General features: G+C 42.4%; 1 pseudogene; it reads right to left on the bottom strand.

The window, feature by feature from the left end:
* Positions 1-14625, bottom strand: part of LOC135519498 (interleukin-1 receptor type 1-like) — a 37144-nt pseudogene extending 22519 nt beyond the window's left edge.
* Between the last annotated feature and the right edge of the window lie 2748 nt (positions 14626-17373).

The raw sequence follows: 17373 nt of genomic DNA, 5'->3' as shown, positions 1-17373 counted from the left end.
CTGTGTCTCATAATGAGAGGAATCAAACATATTCCTCTACTTCTGTGGGTCTCCCTTCTAAAATACATTGTCAATGTTTAGTTGTGTTCTCCAACTGAAACACTCTCAGCTTTTGAAGCTCCATTCGTCATCAGCGCGCACCAATCCGCTTAACAATGTGTGTCTGGGTGATGTTTCCATGGAAACTGTGTTTACTGCCCGGCTGAGGTCTAAAAATGGTACCAAAGTGATAACCGAGCCAGGCCTGTAAGTGGGGTGTACTGAGAGTGGGACAATGTAACAGGTGGATCCAAATGAATGCACACAAACCAATGCTTGTATTTGTCTTTGTTAGGTTTTACCTTTATAAGTTGTAACATTTCTCCTTTAAATAAGATGAGAACTGATTATCAATGTTTAGTTGTGTTCTCCAACTGAAACACTCTCAGCTTTTGAAGCTCCGTTCGTCATCAGCACGCACCAATCTGCTTAACAATGTGTGTCTGGGTGATGTTTCCATGGAAACTGTGTTGATAAAAAAGGTGATGATCAAACAGGTTTTATTTGTGAAGGTAAGGTAAATCAACTAATTAGGGAGAGCATTGTATTCGGCATTGCAACTGAAAGAAGTGAATACTTATTATAGTAGAACTGGATGTCTTCTGTGTCTGTATTACTCCTGTGACCATGGTTATTGTAACTGGCAGATTTAAAAGGGAGGGGTGCTGGGTAGTGAGAGCTGGTGAGTGCCAATTTTGATAGAAGCAAATTAGAAATTAAAATTGACCTTGTGGCCATACAGTATTAGTGTGGAGAGCCAATTGTAGCATTAAAAGGCTAATGAATGCCATTAGTTCTCTTCCCTTCCCCACAATGTGGATTTCACTGGCACGTTGCCCAAACCTGGACACCATGAGATAGAAGGCCTTCTTAAATGACTCTTACCAAGGGGAACCTTTGTCATTATAATTGCTTAATTTCCTCCAATTGTATCCATCCCCTAACTTACAACATTTTGTAGCAGCAGTGGTTTGCACGCAGTTATTTTTGTGCAACCTTGAGTAAGAGTTAGTGTTATGTTGTTTTATGACAATAAATGTTCATCTTGTTCACTGCCAGTTCTGAAGCCATTTCAAGGCTAACATACATGCAAATGCAATATAAGAGCTATTTTAGTCATTCCATTATGAACCTAATCCATTTCGTTTTGCTTGTGTCAGAAGTGGGTTTGCACAACCTCGACCAGATGGATGGGCCATTTTTAGATTATAGACATCAAATAGGTGATTGATTTAATATGGTACAACATGTGGTGAGACTTTAAAAGAAGCTGAAGACAATTAGGGGATTTTAACTGGGATTAAATCGGTTTCAGTCTTCTCTATAATGTAATGCAGGTGAAGCAGAATAAGTTAATTATTGCACTAGTAGAAGTCACTGTTAAAACACAGATGGTGCTTCAATGGTAATATGAAACCACAGCATGTCTTGAAAGATTTTGGTTGTAAAACATAATTCTTCTATTATTTCTACATGGTCATGTTTTTCCCTATTTGCTGTACTTTCATCTTTTTATTTTTAGTGGAGCAAAAGATCCAGGAGATGGTCACGACAGGGGTCATCAGGCTATCCAACGGCCCTTGGATGGCCCCTGTGGTCCTTGTCAAGAAGAAGGACAGCTCATGGTGCTTCTGTGTGGACTTCAGGCAGCTGAACTATGTGACTAGGAAGAATTCCTATCCCCTCCCGCTCACTCCATCTCCACAGTGGTTATTGGCAACTGCTTTCCCTGAAAGCCAGGCTGAAGACTGCCTTCACAATTGCATTAGGTCTTTGTCTGTTCACTTTGATTCCCTTTGGACTCTGCAACACTCTGCCTACCTTTGAGCACCTTATGGAGCAAGTTATGACCACAATCCCTTGCAACAAGTGTGTTGTCTACCTGGATGACCTCCTTGTGCACTCACCGGACTTCAAGGGTCCATTCCCTTGAAGGGGCAAGCCACTTTGGGCACACAAATACCATCCAACGTCTCAGAGAGAATTCTTGCTGGGCTGGAGCGGTATGTGTATGCCTGCGAAACATGTACTGGCCACAAAGGCCCAACTGGACACTCCCATGCCCCATTACAGCAATACCAGGTGTGGGCCCCCTTCAAGCGGGTCCTTACTTGTAGCCTTACTTGTAGTCCGTACTTGTAGCCATGGACTGCATTACCGTGGCCAGAGGCCAATGTAGTTCCCGGCCAGTCCACCACAACTACTGCCAACAAGCTGGTGAAGGGGATGTTTTGCCGGTTTGGAGTACTGGAAGATGTCCACAGTGATCAGACGAGAAATGTTGACAATAAGGTGTTAAAGACAGTCTGTATGGAACTGGTGGTGCGCAGGACGAGAACCAGCCCCCTGCTCTTTAAAGCAAAAGGCTGGTCGAACGGTCTAATCAGACTTTGGCGATACATCTGGCTACGCTCACCTCAAACCACCAGAAGGACTGGGACAAACATCTGTCATTGGTCTATTGGGCTTACCGGTCAGCATTACAAGAGTCCACTGGCTGCACCCCAGCGGTGCTGATGTTAGGCAGATAACTAAACACTACAGTGGACTTTTCCTTTGGAATACCACCTCAACCTTACAGTAAGCAGTGCTTGGACACAGGCCATAACTTCGTACGGTATCGCTTGATGGAATGCATGGTCAAACTTACGCTGTGAGGTCCAGAGACTTAGCCTCTCACTATGACTCATCGGAAGGTATCAATCAATCACATTTATTTGATAAAGCCCTTTATACATAAGCATTGCTATACAGATACCCAGCCTAAAACCCCCAGAAGGAAGCAATGCAGATGTAGGAGCACAGTGTTAGGTGTAGAAGCACAGTGTTAAGTGTAGAAGGACAGTGTTAAGTCTAGAAGGACAGTGTTAAGTCTAGAAGGACAGTGTTAGGTGTAGAAGGACAGTGTTAAGTGAAGAAGGACAGTGTTAAGTGAAGAAGGACAGTGTTAGGTGTAGAAGGACAGTGTTAGGTGAAGAAGCAGTGTTAGGTAAGGAGACACGTGAAATGAGTTCACATTGAACAAAAATCTATACTCTATCTAGCCTACCAGGTCTGACAACATCCTCCCTGTCTCCATGACAACATGTTTGTAGAAAATAAAACAAATATCCCACTGGGCACAGACGTCTGTTCAACGTCTAGTTTTGATATACATTTGGTTGAGTTGTCAAATACAGTGAATTCAAATAGAAAACAACAAAACATTTTACCATGTCATTGGATTTAGGTTCAAAGTTTGGTGAAAGAAAGATGTAATTCCCTTACGTTGATTACTTTTTCAGTTTACCATGTTGATTAAACGTCATCACATTGAATTTGTTGGTTGAAATGACGTGGAAACAACGTTGATTCAACTAGTTTTTGCTCTGTCGGATGATGCCCAGAGAGAGACTCACATGGTGGTGGTGCAGGGCTGACTCTGCTCATTTTTCTGTCACATCAAGAAAATGCTTTTTAGCAAACTGACAGCCACAAGTACATACAGTACTGTACTGAAGCTTTCCACAGACACACAACAGCTGTTCGAAAATACTGTGGTCTTATGAAAATAATCCTTGATCTTAATTGCTCTTCAATACCAGAATACAGTCAAGTAATATAGTGTAGGCATATGTCTTCATATAGATACTGTATATGATGGTTGAAAGTAAGTTACATTTCAGAAAAGTGAGGATATTATGCAAAAAAAAACTCCAGGACCTATAAAAGGTAGAGTAAATTCAATTATTTCACAGATATTTTCAGTTGTCCATTGGCACTGACCAGTGGCTAGCCCCAGCCCTATGAAGTGAAGCCAGGCATAGTAATCAGTAATCAGAGCTCACTGGGCTGTTTCCTGGACCTTGCCTGATAGACTAGATCAATGTCCTGTCAGATCCTACCCTTCAATATCCCACGTAACTGGGCTCTCCACAGCCCAGGCCCCACAACACAGGAATGACCTGCCATCTCACAATATCCAGTCTCCACTAGTATTTACCTGCCGTTTCGTAGGTGGCAATTGAAATCAATTCAACATAATTGGTAATTACCTGGTGTCACATCGGTATCAAGAGGTGTTTGTTTTTATAGGATGAGACTATATTTACTTCAAAGACAAGTCATTGTAGGCCTCGCAAATCTTGTATCCATATAATATTCATGTATGGCTCTGGTATGGCTCTGGTATTGGGCTTCAAATGTGGGTATTCAGTATGTTTCCATAACTTACTGTATGTACAATTAGACTGGTGCAGACAAAACACATGATTTTCACACAAAGTCATTAACTTGCAGCAATTTTAACTTGCAACCTTTCAAGCTTATACTAAAGGTGGCAATACATGTAGTGAGGCTTATAATTGTTTGTCAAAAAAGAATGATACCAAAAATAGCTCCAGTAGTTTGTGGAGGTATATTTTCAACTCTAATTTGTTGAATTAGCATTCATGATTATATATAGATATAGGACCTTCATTTGATAACCCTGTTGTTGTAGGAAATGTCATGCCCACAGGAAATGCAAACTTGTAGTGTATTCAGGTTTAAAAAGGCTTCTAAAGTTTGTAATATCCGCTTAAACATTTCAGACTTGATTTGCCCTCACTAAAATATTAACACCTACAAAATGTCCATGAATTAATTTCCTGTTGCTGCACGTTAATTTTCATACTGTTAGAGAATTATCAAATTAAGATCCTATACTTGTATGATGATGATTAAATTACATTTCTGCAGTAGAATCAAAATAAAGAGACTGACCATGAATGGGTTCAAGTGATGAGAAAATAATGAGTCAAAATATCCAAAGAATCCTCTGAACAGTCTGCATAACATCTGATCTATATACAAACAGTAACAGACAAAAGTTTGGACACACTGTCACGCCCTGGTCGAGGTATTTTGTGTTTGTCTTCATTTATTTGGTCAGGCCAGGGTGTGGCATGGGTTTTTGTATGTGGTGTGTTTGTATTGGGATTGTAGCTTAGTGGGGTGTTCTAGTTAAGTCTATGGCTGTCTGAAGTGGTTCTCAATCAGAGGCAGGTGTTTATCATTGTCTCTGATTGGGAACCATATTTAGGCAGCCATATTCTTTGAGTGTTTTGTGGGTGATTGTCCTTAGTGTCCTGATGTCATTGGTCTGTGTTTATTTACACCAGTATAGGCTGTTTCGGTTTTCGTTACGTTCTTTGTTTTGTAGTGTTTGTAATTGATTCGTATTTTACGTTTGTTTATTAAACATGGATTGCAATCTACATGACGCATTTTGGTCCGACTCTCCTTCCCACCTAGAAAGCCGTAACACACACCTACTCATTCCAGGGTTTTTCTTTATTTTTTTAAACTATTTTCTACATTGTAGATTAATAGTGAAGACATCAAAACTATGAAATAACATACATGGATATCATGTAATCAAAAAAGTCTTAAACAAATCAAAATATATTTTCAATTTGAGATTCTTCAAAATAGCTACCCTTTACCTTGACAGCTTTGCACACTTGGAATTCTCTCAACCAGCTTCACCTGGAATTATTTTCCAACAGTCTTAAAGGAGTTCCCACATATGCTGAGCACTTGTTGGCTTCTTCTCCTTCACTCCACTGTCCAACTCATCCCAAACCATCTCAATTGGGTTGAGATCGGGGGATTGTGGAGGCCAGGTCATCTGATGCAGCACTCCATCACTCTCCTTATTGGTCAAATAGCCCTTAAACAGCCTGGAGGTGTGTTTGGTCATTGTCCTGTTGAAAAACAAATGATAGTTCCACTAAGTGCAAACCAGATGGGAACCAGATTGAATGAGTAGGTGTGTCAACTTTTGACTGGTACTTATATATGTTTTATTGTTACACACACCAAGTTGTCTGGATGCCCTTTGGCTGGTGGACCATTCTTGATACTGAAACTGTTAAGCGTGAAAAACACAGCAGCGTTGTAGTTCGTGACATGAACCGGTGCGCCTGGCACCTACTACCATATCCCGTTCAAACACTTCAATCTTTTGTCTTGCCAATTCAACCTCTGAATGGCACAGATACACAATCCATGTCTCAATTGTCTCAAGGCTTAACAATCCTTCTTTAACCTGTCTCCGCCCTATCATCTACACTGATTGAAGTGGATTTAAATGACATAATGGACCAAAGCTTTGACCTGGATTCACCAAGTCAATCTTTGTCATGGTGTCTGCATAGTAAAGTAAAGTAAAACATGACAAGTGAGGACTCCAGACGCTGATGTTGAATAATGTGCACTGCCCCTGTAAAAGTCTGCGTAGTAAAGTAAAACATGACAAGTGAGGACTCCAGACGCTGATGTTGAGTAATGTGCACTGCCCCTGTAAAAGTCTGCATAATAAAGTAAAGTAAAACATGACAAGTGAGGACTCCAGACGCTGATGTTGAATAATGAAAGCAGTGCTGGCTCTGAGTTTAAAAACCTACTGTAGTACATGACATCATCACCATACATGAATAATGTACATAAATATAACATGACCATGATTAATGTCATTGTGTAATATAGTGTCATTCATGATAATATCAATGTACAGTGCAGGTAGAGGTACAAATAGATGTTTTACATTATATCAGTTATTCAATGATGCATATAGCCAGAAACCTCACTTAAACCATACTCTATGCATGGGAGTATATTCAGTGTCTGACGGTTAGCCTTCCATTTGACATAATGCTTGCTAATCACTTAAATGAAATGTTTTGTGCAAGCACATCATGTTCTGTTGTATCTGTTTACAGTGAGCCCATAGATATACTTCTTGCAAAAACATACTTTTCTATTCGTAGCCTCCGGCTCTGCTATAAAATAGAGTGACAGCAACTATCAAGGGAGGAATTTCCCAGCTTCTTCTGACAGACCTTGGCGGATGAAAAAATCAATTGCATCAGCCAACATTCCTTACCACAGGGATTATCCAACCAGAGATACAATGGGGCAAAAAAATGATTTAGTCAGCCACCAATTGTGCAAGTTCTCCCACTGAAAAAGATGAGAGAGGCCTGTAATTTTCATCATAGGTACACTTCAACTATGTCAGACAAAATGAGAAAAAAAATCCAGAAAATCACATTGTAGGATTTTTAATTAATTTATTTGCAAATTATGGTGGAAAATAAGTATTTGGTCACCTACAAACAAGCAAGATTTCTGGCTCTCACAGACCTGTAACGTCTTCTTTAAGAGGCTCCTCTGTCCTCCAGTCGTTACCTGTATTAATGGCACCTGTTTGAACTTGTTATCAGTATAAAAGACACCTGTCCACAACCTCAAACAGTCACACTCCAACCTCCACTATGGCCAAGACCAAAGAACTGTCAAAGGACACCAGAAACAAAATTGTAGACCAACACCAGGCTGGGAAGACTGAATCTGCAATAGGTAAGCAGCTTGTTTTGAAGAAATCAACTGTGGGAGCAATTATTAGGAAATGGAAGACATACAAGACCACTGATAATCTCCCTTGATCTGGGGCTCCACGTAAGATCTCACCCCGTGGGGTCAAAATGATCACAAGAAGTTAGCAAAAATCCCAGAACCACACGGGGGGACCGAGTAAATGACCTGCAGAGAGCTGGAACCAAAGTAACAAAGCCTTCCATCAGTAACACACTGCGCCACCAGGGACTCAAATCCTGCAGTGCCAGATGTGTCCCCTTGCTTAAGCCAGTACATGTCCAGGCCCGTCTGAAGTTTGCTAGAGAGCATTTGGATGATCAGAAAAAGATTGGGAGAAAGTCATATGGTCAGATGAAACCAAAATATAACTTTTTGGTAAAAACTCAACTCGTCGTGTTTGGAGGACAAAGAATGCTGAGTTGCATCCAAAGAACACCATACCTACTGTGAAGCATGGGGGTGGAAACATCGTGCTTTGGGGCTGTTTTTCTGCAAAGGGACCAGGACGACTGATCCGTGTAAAGGAAAGAATGAATGGGGCCATGTATCGTGATATTTTGAGTGAAAACCTCCTTCCATCAGCAAGGGCATTGAAGATGAAACTTGGCTGGGTCTTTCAGCATGACAATGATCCCAAACACACCACCCGGGCAATGAAGGAGTGGCTTCGTAAGAAGCATTTCAAGGTCCTGGAGTGGCCTAGCCAGTCTCCAACTCTCAACCCCATAGAAAATCTTTGGAGGGAGTTGAAAGTCCATGTTGCCCAGCAACAGCCCCAAAATATCACTGCTCTAGAGGAGATCTGCATCGAGGAATGGGCCAAAATACCAGAAACAGTGTGTGAAAACCTTGTGAAGACTTACAGAAAACGTTTGACCTCTGTCATTGCCAACAAAGGGTGCATAACAAAGTACTGAGATAAACTTTTGTTATTTACCAAATAATTATTTTCCACCATAATTTGCAAATAAATTCATTAAAAATCCTACAGTGTGATTTTCTGGATTTTTTTTTCTCATTTTGTCTGTCATAGTTGAAGTGTACCTATGATGAAAAGTACAGGCCTCTTTCATCTTTTTAAGTGGGAGAACTTGCACAATTGGTGGCTGACTAAATACTTTTTTGCCCCACTGTATTAGACAAACTGGGTAGGAATCTCAACCTACGGTAAAATCCTACACAAGCCACTGCATATTTGAGATGAGACTCACCAGAAATATATTTGAAGAACAAGAAAATAAGTGATCTTCCTTTGTCGGTCTCCGTCTTGTTGGTAACAGGGCCTTTAACATACTGCTAAGCTCCACTGAAGGGAGAGCCGATGTAAACAAGTTAAGCAATTGGAATTGTGCTCAATCTCCCCTTATCCTTCTGACAGCCCTGCACAGATCCAGTGACATTGCTCAGTGAGACAAGCCTGCCAGCCAGAAATAGATTAATTGTGAGCCAGTGTCAGCATCAGCATACGTTGGACCAGAGAAATGGAGTGTGTCTGCCTTTTGGGTTTGGGTGACTGCATCTAGAGATTCCAACCTAAACCTTAGACAGGAGAGGCAATGAGGCATGCAGGTAAACTAATCCACGGAATGGACTTGTTATACACGGGCAACCCCAAATTCTTGTGGCAAAACTATCATGCAGTACTTACAATTGCATGTCCCCCTTCCCAACATTGTTTACCTTGTATTTTTTTTCTTCGACATGGCCTCTGAAAATGGCAGTGGGGTTTAGCTCAGTAAGCCCTTCCCACTGGGCACATACTGGTTGAATCAATGTTGTTTCCACATATTTTCAATGAAATTGCGTTGAACCAATGTGGAATAGATGTTAAATTGACATCTGTGCCCAGTGGGTTGCTCCAGAGACACTGTCATCACACAGACACACAGACAGACAGACATAGGAGGGTTTTGTTGTGATTTACCAGAGTGAGTATGGACCCTCCCCAGTGCCTAGACTTGGGATCAGTGGGGTTTCAGTGCTCAGTGATGAAGAAAGGAAGGCTGAAGAACAGCCAGGTTGGTCTCATTGATGGGGGAGGGGAGGGCTGTGATTGACATGTGTACTCTACTTGAAACCCCAGTTCCTCACCTGCCCAGGGGGGGAGATGACCCTGAGATATGCATCCTCCAATAGGCCCTGAGGCTGGTCACTCACCCTGGATCCATCAAGCACAGAACAGCATATACTGTCTGTTCACACAAAAAGCCCCTGGAAGCTCCATATCTCCACAGAGAGACCAAGGCCCTGTCTTGTCATAATGTGTTTGTTATCTTCAGTGGATATTGGTAAGATTCTGCCAAATAGCTTCACATGACTTTACTATGAGAGAAAGATCAGGGATGTTGTTGAGGGATATTGTCTCTGTTTTGGATTGGTAATCCATCCCTCTCCTCATGAATCCTCTTATTGAATCTTTATGTTTCCCACCCCAATATACTGAAGCTATAACCACCAGTGACAATCCACCTCACCTCTTCTCTTGGTTTAAATCCATGGAATAATGATAGAGGGAGAAAGTAATTTGGTGGGATAAAAATACATGGGAATCGATGATGCAATGGATACTCCCCAAAGCTTGATGCTCCACTCCACTGAACATGAGCATCCGGGAGACTCCAGCCTGCTTGTTGTTTCCAGGTGAACTCACCAGTCCAGTCGTATCCCTCTCTCTTCTCTCTCTCCCTCTCTCTGTCTCTCGACTTTCCTCTTTCTCTCTCTTTTTCCCTCCTTGTTACCCAATGATGCAAAAAAAAGAGAATCTGATTAAGATGCTGCGATTAACAGATGATGGGTAACAGTATTTAATATTGTAATCAATTTGATAACATTTCATTTTTAGAGTAGATTACAAATTTCCTTGAAAAGAAATATCTTAAATGATATCAAATGACTAATGATTTCTAATGGAGACACCCATACTGCAATTAACCAGAGCAAAACAGCATCCTCTGTGACAAAGCAGGATCAAGGAGTTAAATATTCTGAAATAACTTTATATGTTTGACTACGATAAACTTGAAATGGGCATGGTCTAATTGAGTCAACAACCAAAAACACATATCTAAATTCAGCTTGCCTAATGAACCTGAAAACCAACATTTATTTCTGTCTGTTTATTAAAGTTCTGTTTATCAAAGTTCTGTTTATCAAAGTTCTACATTTTGGTGTCAAACCATTTTAGACAGCATAGTCTAAATGGATTGCACTATAAACCTGGCAATGTAAAACCCTCAATTCCCCACAGCAGGCAGCAGCAGCCAATCTCACTTGTATCTGGGCAGCTTTATGAGAGGCTTGTCCTGCATTGTGCCTATCTTTTAATGGCCGTAGGAAGTCCTGGGTGAGTGAAAGAGACAGCTCTAGTCGGGAGATTAGGGTTTTTTATTCTTCTTAAACCCACAGTACACAGATGGATACATCTCTCTTTCCCTTTGGCTACGTGCAGAATGGGATTTCACTTCCTTAATTATCTGACGATTATCTGACCCACCTGCCCAAAGGTCCTTACTGATGGAATCTAATGGCCAGTTAGAGTGGGTGCTGCCGGTTGGAACATGGTCAAGACAATTGTAGCTGTCTTTGAGATGGACACGGAGTGACCACAGGGTCAAGCGTGTCTTGACCCTCTGTATCCTGTCTCATTAACCATGTGTCATACTGTACTTCTGGCCTGGGTTTATTTAAAGGGATAAGGGAAGAGCGTCTGGTTGATCTGTGAAACCTTAAGGTAATGTTTGCCAAGATGATGGATGTTAAGAGATTTTCACTGTGATCTGAGGCAAGATATGTTTTTAATGTTGTGTGTGTGTTGTATACATAAGTCTTCCTATTGACGTAAAATAAGATGGGAGCTGTTGCAGCCCATTACAGTAGGTCAAGGCTAGTTCAATTAAGACTAGCAAACCCTGCCCTAGCATACATGATTCAATATTGGTCTCCTGACTGATTCGGCGCATGTGACAAAGTTTGATTTGATTTGCATATTGGATACCACGAAATTGGGGAGAAAAAGGGGTAAAAGTTTTTTTTTAAATCAACTGTGCAATCGGGGGAGAAGTGCCTTGTTTAGGGAGGTGACCAAGAACCCGATTGTCACTCTGACAGAGCTCCAGAGTTCTTCTGTGGAAATGGGAGAACGTTCCAGAAGGACAACTATTTCTGCAGCACTCCACCAATCAGGCCTTTATGTTGGAGTAAAACACACATGACAGTCCTAAAGGACTTTCAGACCATGAGAAACAAGATTCTCTGGTCTGATGAAACCAAGATTGAACTCTTTGGCCTGAATGTCAAGTGTGACACTTGAACCTGGCACCATCACTACGGTGAAGTATGGTGGTGGCAGCATAATGCTGTGGGGAAGTTTTTCAGTGGCAGGGACTGGGAGACTAGTCAGGATCGAGAGAAAGATGAATGGAGCAAAGCACGGAGAGATCCTTGATGAAAACTTGCTCCAGGGGGGTCACCTTCCAACTGGATAAGGACCCTAAGCACACAGCCAAGTGGGAGTGGCTTTAGGACAAGTCTCTGAATATCTTTGAGTTGCCCAGCCAGAGCCCGGATTTGAACCCGATCGAACATCTCTGGAGAGTCCTGAAAATAGCTGTGCAGTAACGCTCCCCATCCAACCTGACAGAGCTTGAGAGGATCTGCAGAGAAGAATGGGAGAAACTTCCCAAATACAGATGTGCCAAGCTTGTAGCGCCATACCCAATAGGACTCACGGCTGTAATTGCTGCCAAAGGTGCTTGAACAAGTACTAAGTAAAGGGTCTGAATACTTATGTATATGTAATATTTACATGTGCTAAAGGCTAGAGCTGCCGCTATCAAGGAGTGGGACACTAATCCGTACGCTTATAAGAAATCACGCTATGCCCTCAGATGAACCATCAAACAAGCAAAGCGTCAATACAGGATTAAGATTGAATCCTACTACACCGGCTCTGACGCTCGTCAGATGCGACAGGGCTGTAAAACTATTACAGACTACAAAGGGAAACCCAGATGCGAGCTGCCCAGTGACGAGAGCCTACCAGACGAGCTAAATGCCTTTTATGCTCGCTTCGAGGCAAGCAACACTGAAGCATGCACGAGAGCACCAGCTGTTCTGGATGACTGTGTGATAACGCTCTCGGTAGCCGACGTGAGCAAGACGTTTAACTTTTTATGGCTGCAGGGGCAGTATTGAGTAGCTTGGATGAAAGGTGCCCATATCAAATGGCCTGCTCCTCAGTCGTAGTTGCTAATATTTGCATATTATTAGTAGTATTGGATAGTAAACACCCTGAAGTTTCTAAAACTGTTTGAATGATGTCTGTGAGTATAACATAACTCATATTGGCAGGCAAAATCCTGAGTTGAAATCAAAACAGGAAGTCAGAAATCTGAGCTTGTATGTATTCACCAGAGTCCCCAATGAAATCCCCTTGAGATATGAATGATGTTGTATTGCCTAGGGGTTCCACTAGATGTCAACCATCAATAGAAAGTATAATGAGGCTTCTATGTTGTTGTGGGAGTGAATGAGAGCAGAATATATCAAATGTCCATCACGCAGCCATTTTGTGATCGCGTTTTTTCCTCATGGTCGTCACTTGCGTTCCATTGCTCACGTAGACAAGAAGGAATACTCTGGTTGGAACGTTATTGAAGCTATATGTTAAAAACATCCTAATGATTGATTCTGTACTTAGTTTGAAATGTTTCTTCGACCGGTAATATCACTTTTTGAAGTTTTTGTCCGATATAACGCTGACCAGAATTAGCGTTTGGATATGTATACCAAACGCGCTAACAAAAGAAGGTATTTGGACATAAATTACAGACATTTTCGAACAAAATAAACATTTATTGTGGACCTGGGATTCCTGGAGTGCTTTCTGATGTAGATCATCAAAGGTAAGGGAATATTTATCATGTCATTTCTTGTTTATGTTGACGCCTTCGTTGCGGCTGTAGTGTTTTTACTTTTGTGCGCCGTCCCAGATTATTGCATGCATTTCTTTTTCCATAAAGTTTTTTTGAAATTGAGAGCATCCTAACCGGTTGCATCACCGCCTGGTATGGCAACTGCTCGGCCTCTGACCGTAAGGCGCTACAGAGGGTAGTGTGTACAGCCCAGTACATCACCGGGGCCAAGCTTCCTGCAATCCAGTACCTACAGAGGAAAGCCCATAAAATTGTCAGAGACTCCAATCACCCAAGTCATAGACTGTTTTCTCTGCTACCACACAGCAAGTGGTACCAGAGCGCCAAGTCTTGGACCAAAAGGCTCCTTAACAGCTTCTACCCCCAAGCCATAAGACTGCTTAAAAATGTATCAAATGGCTACTGGACATTGACCCCCCCCCCCACCCCCCACCCCTACCTACATGTACAAATTAACTCAACTAACCTGTACCCCCGCACACTGACTCGGTACAGGTACCCCCTGTATATCGCCTTGTTATTGTTATGTTATTGTGTTACTTTTAACTATTTTTTACTTTAGTTTATTTGGTAAATATTTTTTTTACTTTTCTTGAACTGCACATTTGGTTATTGGCTTGTAAGTATGCATTTCACGGTAAGGTCTACACTTGTATTTGGCGCATGTGACAAATTAAGTTTGATTTGATTATTCAATGTTTTTTATATATATATTTGCAAACATTTCTACAAACCTGTTTTTGCTTTGTCATTATGGGGCATTGTCTGTAGTTTGCTGAGGAAAAAAAACGATTTAATCCAGTTTAGAATAAGGATAACGTAACAAAATGTGGAAAAAGTCACGGGTTCTGAATACTTTCCAAATGCACTGTATTTAATGAGAAGGTGTAAAATAGCTGCTGTCAGCAAATAAAACTGATTCATCCATTGAAAGTCTATCTTTACCTTTCAGTGGCATTGGGGAATAAAGCATGTTGATTCACTGTCACTTCAATGACAAAGCAATGATACACCTCAAACCAGAGCTAGTTAGACATTCTGTACCATGAGATCCAATGTGACACTTGCAATTTTTGGCCATAGAATTCAACAGGGGGAGGAGGAGGCTGGAGTAGATGATTTCCTTCTGGTGCTCAGACAGTCTGTCACAGCAAAGCAGCACAGCAGAGGAGCTGGAAGCTGAGCCGGTCAGTGACAGAGCACCAGACTGAGGAGTAATATTGCCCCCGATCATGTCGCAGTATTCAGCCATGTGTTGTACCTAGGAGTAATCTCACACAGCCTATGGATGGCTTGACATGAATGAGAGACAGGGACTTTTTCACGCTGTTGTTGTTGTTCTGTCTTCTAGTGTGCTCTCCAGCCTGCCCAAGTGGAATGAACATCATTCATGCCTTTGGACCATGATGCTGAGGAACTTGCAGCCTCCTAGCTGGCTTAAACAGTTTGATTCTGGACAGGTCCATGCTATAGTATAAATACTTTATTAATAGGCAAAGCTAAATATCTAAATTAAAATGTATTTTACAATCTCACTCGGGCGCACTTGTGTATGCGCGTCCATGCGCCTCTCTCTGTCAGTTAGTTATCCCTTTATTGACTTCCGGCGCCGACAGAGATGGCTGCCTCGCTTCGCGTTCCTAGGAAACTATGAGGTATTTTTTTACGTGTTATTTCTTACATTGGTACCCCAGGTAATCTTAGGTTTTATTACATACAGTCGGGAGGAACTACTGGATATAAGAGCAACGTCAACTCACCATCATGACGACCAGGAATACGACTTTCCCGAAGCAGATCCTGTGTTTTGCCCACCACCCAGGCCAATGGATTCGATCCCAGCCGGTGAACCAAAACAACGACGCCGTAAAATGAGCAGACGAAGCGGTCTTCTGGTCAGGCTCCAGAGACGGGCACATCGCGCACCGCTCCCAAGCATACTAATCGACAATGTCCAGTCTCTTGACAACAAGGTTGATGAAATCCGGGCAAGGGTACCATTCCAGAGAGACATAAGAGACTGTAACGTTCTTTGGTTCATGGAAACATGGCTCACTTGCGACACGCTATCGGAGTTGATACAGCCAGCTGGTTTCTTCACGCATCGCGCCAACAGAAACAACCATCTTTCTGGTAAGAAGAGGAGCGGAGGGTATGCCTTATGATAAACGAGACGTGGTGTGATCATAACAACATACAGGAACTCAAGTCCTTCTGTTCACCTGACTTAGAATTCCTCACAATCAAATGTCGACCGCATTATCTACCAAGAGAATTCTCTTCGATTATAATCACAGCCGTGTATATCCCCCCCAAGCAGACACCTCGACGGCCCTGAAAGAACTTCATTGGACTCTATGTAAACTGGAAACCACATATCCTGAGGCTGCATTTATTGTAGCTGGGGATTTTAACAAGGCTAATCTGAAAACAAGGCTCCCTAAATGTTATTAGCATATCGAATGTGCAACCCAGGCTCGCAACATTCCGGATCATTGCTACTCTAACTTCCGTGAAGCATACAAAGCCCTCCCTAGCCCTCCATCCGGCAATTTGAACACGACTCCATTTTGTTGCTCCCAGCCCATAGACAGAAACTTCCGGTTCCGGGTTGGAGCGAGCGGTCGCATCTACACTTCGGTCCGCAGGTAGTATAACTTTTCATTACATTTTCATTACATTTCATTATAGTACAACGGTTTGATTTGTCTAATCTTAGCAATTTCTTCTTAGCTAGCTACATAGCCATCTTTGTATCAAAGATAATTGCGTAATTATCGTATTTCGTCGTCCTAACGTAGTCTACACTGCTATCTGCCCAGCAGCTAGCTAACGTCCACCGTCTACTAGCACTGTAGAAACTATTACACTCAACTGAACGACTCGATTAGTGTAGTGTTAGCTAGCTACATAGTTGTCTTTGCTGTCTTTGTATCCAAGATAATTGTGTAGTTTAGAGTGTGTAGACTTGAGTGTGATTATCTTAATTTACCGAGGTTAGCTAGCCAGCTATTTGTCATCCTTAACGTAGGAGATACTGCTAGCTAGCTAGCCAACAGCTAGCCAACGTCTACCGAATTGAACTTCAACTACCCGGTCAACATTCCGCTTCGCTCCACAGGTAGTATCACATTTTCATTTCACTTCATTACAGTACAACGGTTTGATTTGTTTGATCGTAGCTAGCTAGCTACATAGCCGTCTTTGTATCTAAGACAATTGTGTAGTCTAGAGCGATTTTCTAGGTTAGCTAGCCAGCTATTGTCGTTCTTTTAACGTAACGTAACGTAATCAACACCGCTAGTTAGCCAGCTAGCCCCCGAATAGCAGCACTGTAGAAACTATTACACTCGACGGAACGACTTGATTAGTGTAGTGTCAACAACGCAGCCACTGCCAGCTAGCCTACAAAGTCAACAACGCAGCCACTGCCAGCTAGCCTACTCCAGCAGTACTGTATCATTTCAATCATTTTAGTCAATAAGATTCTTGCTACGTAAGCTTAACTTTCTGAACATTCGAGACGTGTAGTCCACTTGTCATTCCAATCTCCTTTGCATTAGCGTAGCCTCTTCTGTAGCCTGTCAACTATGTGTCTATCTATCCCTGTTCTCTCCTCTCTGCACAGACCATACAAACGCTCCACACCGCATGGCCGCGGCCACCCTAATCTGGTGGTCCCAGCGCGCACGACCCACGTGGAGTTCCAGGTCTCCGGTAGCCTCTGGAACTGCCGATCTGCGGCCAAAAAGGCAGAGTTCATCTCAGCCTATGCCTCCCTCCAGTCCCTCGACTTCTTGGCACTGACGGAAACATGGATCACCACAGATAACACTGCTACTCCTACTGCTCTCTCTTCGTCCGCCCACGTGTTCTCGCACACCCCGAGAGCTTCTGGTCAGCGGGGTGGTGGCACCGGGATCCTCATCTCTCCCAAGTGGTCATTCTCTCTTTCTCCCCTTACCCATCTGTCTATCGCCTCCTTTGAATTCCATGCTGT

This window comes from Oncorhynchus masou, chromosome 29 (assembly GCF_036934945.1).
Source record: "Oncorhynchus masou masou isolate Uvic2021 chromosome 29, UVic_Omas_1.1, whole genome shotgun sequence".
Classification (NCBI taxonomy): domain Eukaryota; kingdom Metazoa; phylum Chordata; class Actinopteri; order Salmoniformes; family Salmonidae; genus Oncorhynchus; species Oncorhynchus masou.
The sequence above is the reverse complement of the archived record's forward strand: the minus strand, read 5'-3'. Positions and strand labels throughout refer to the sequence as shown.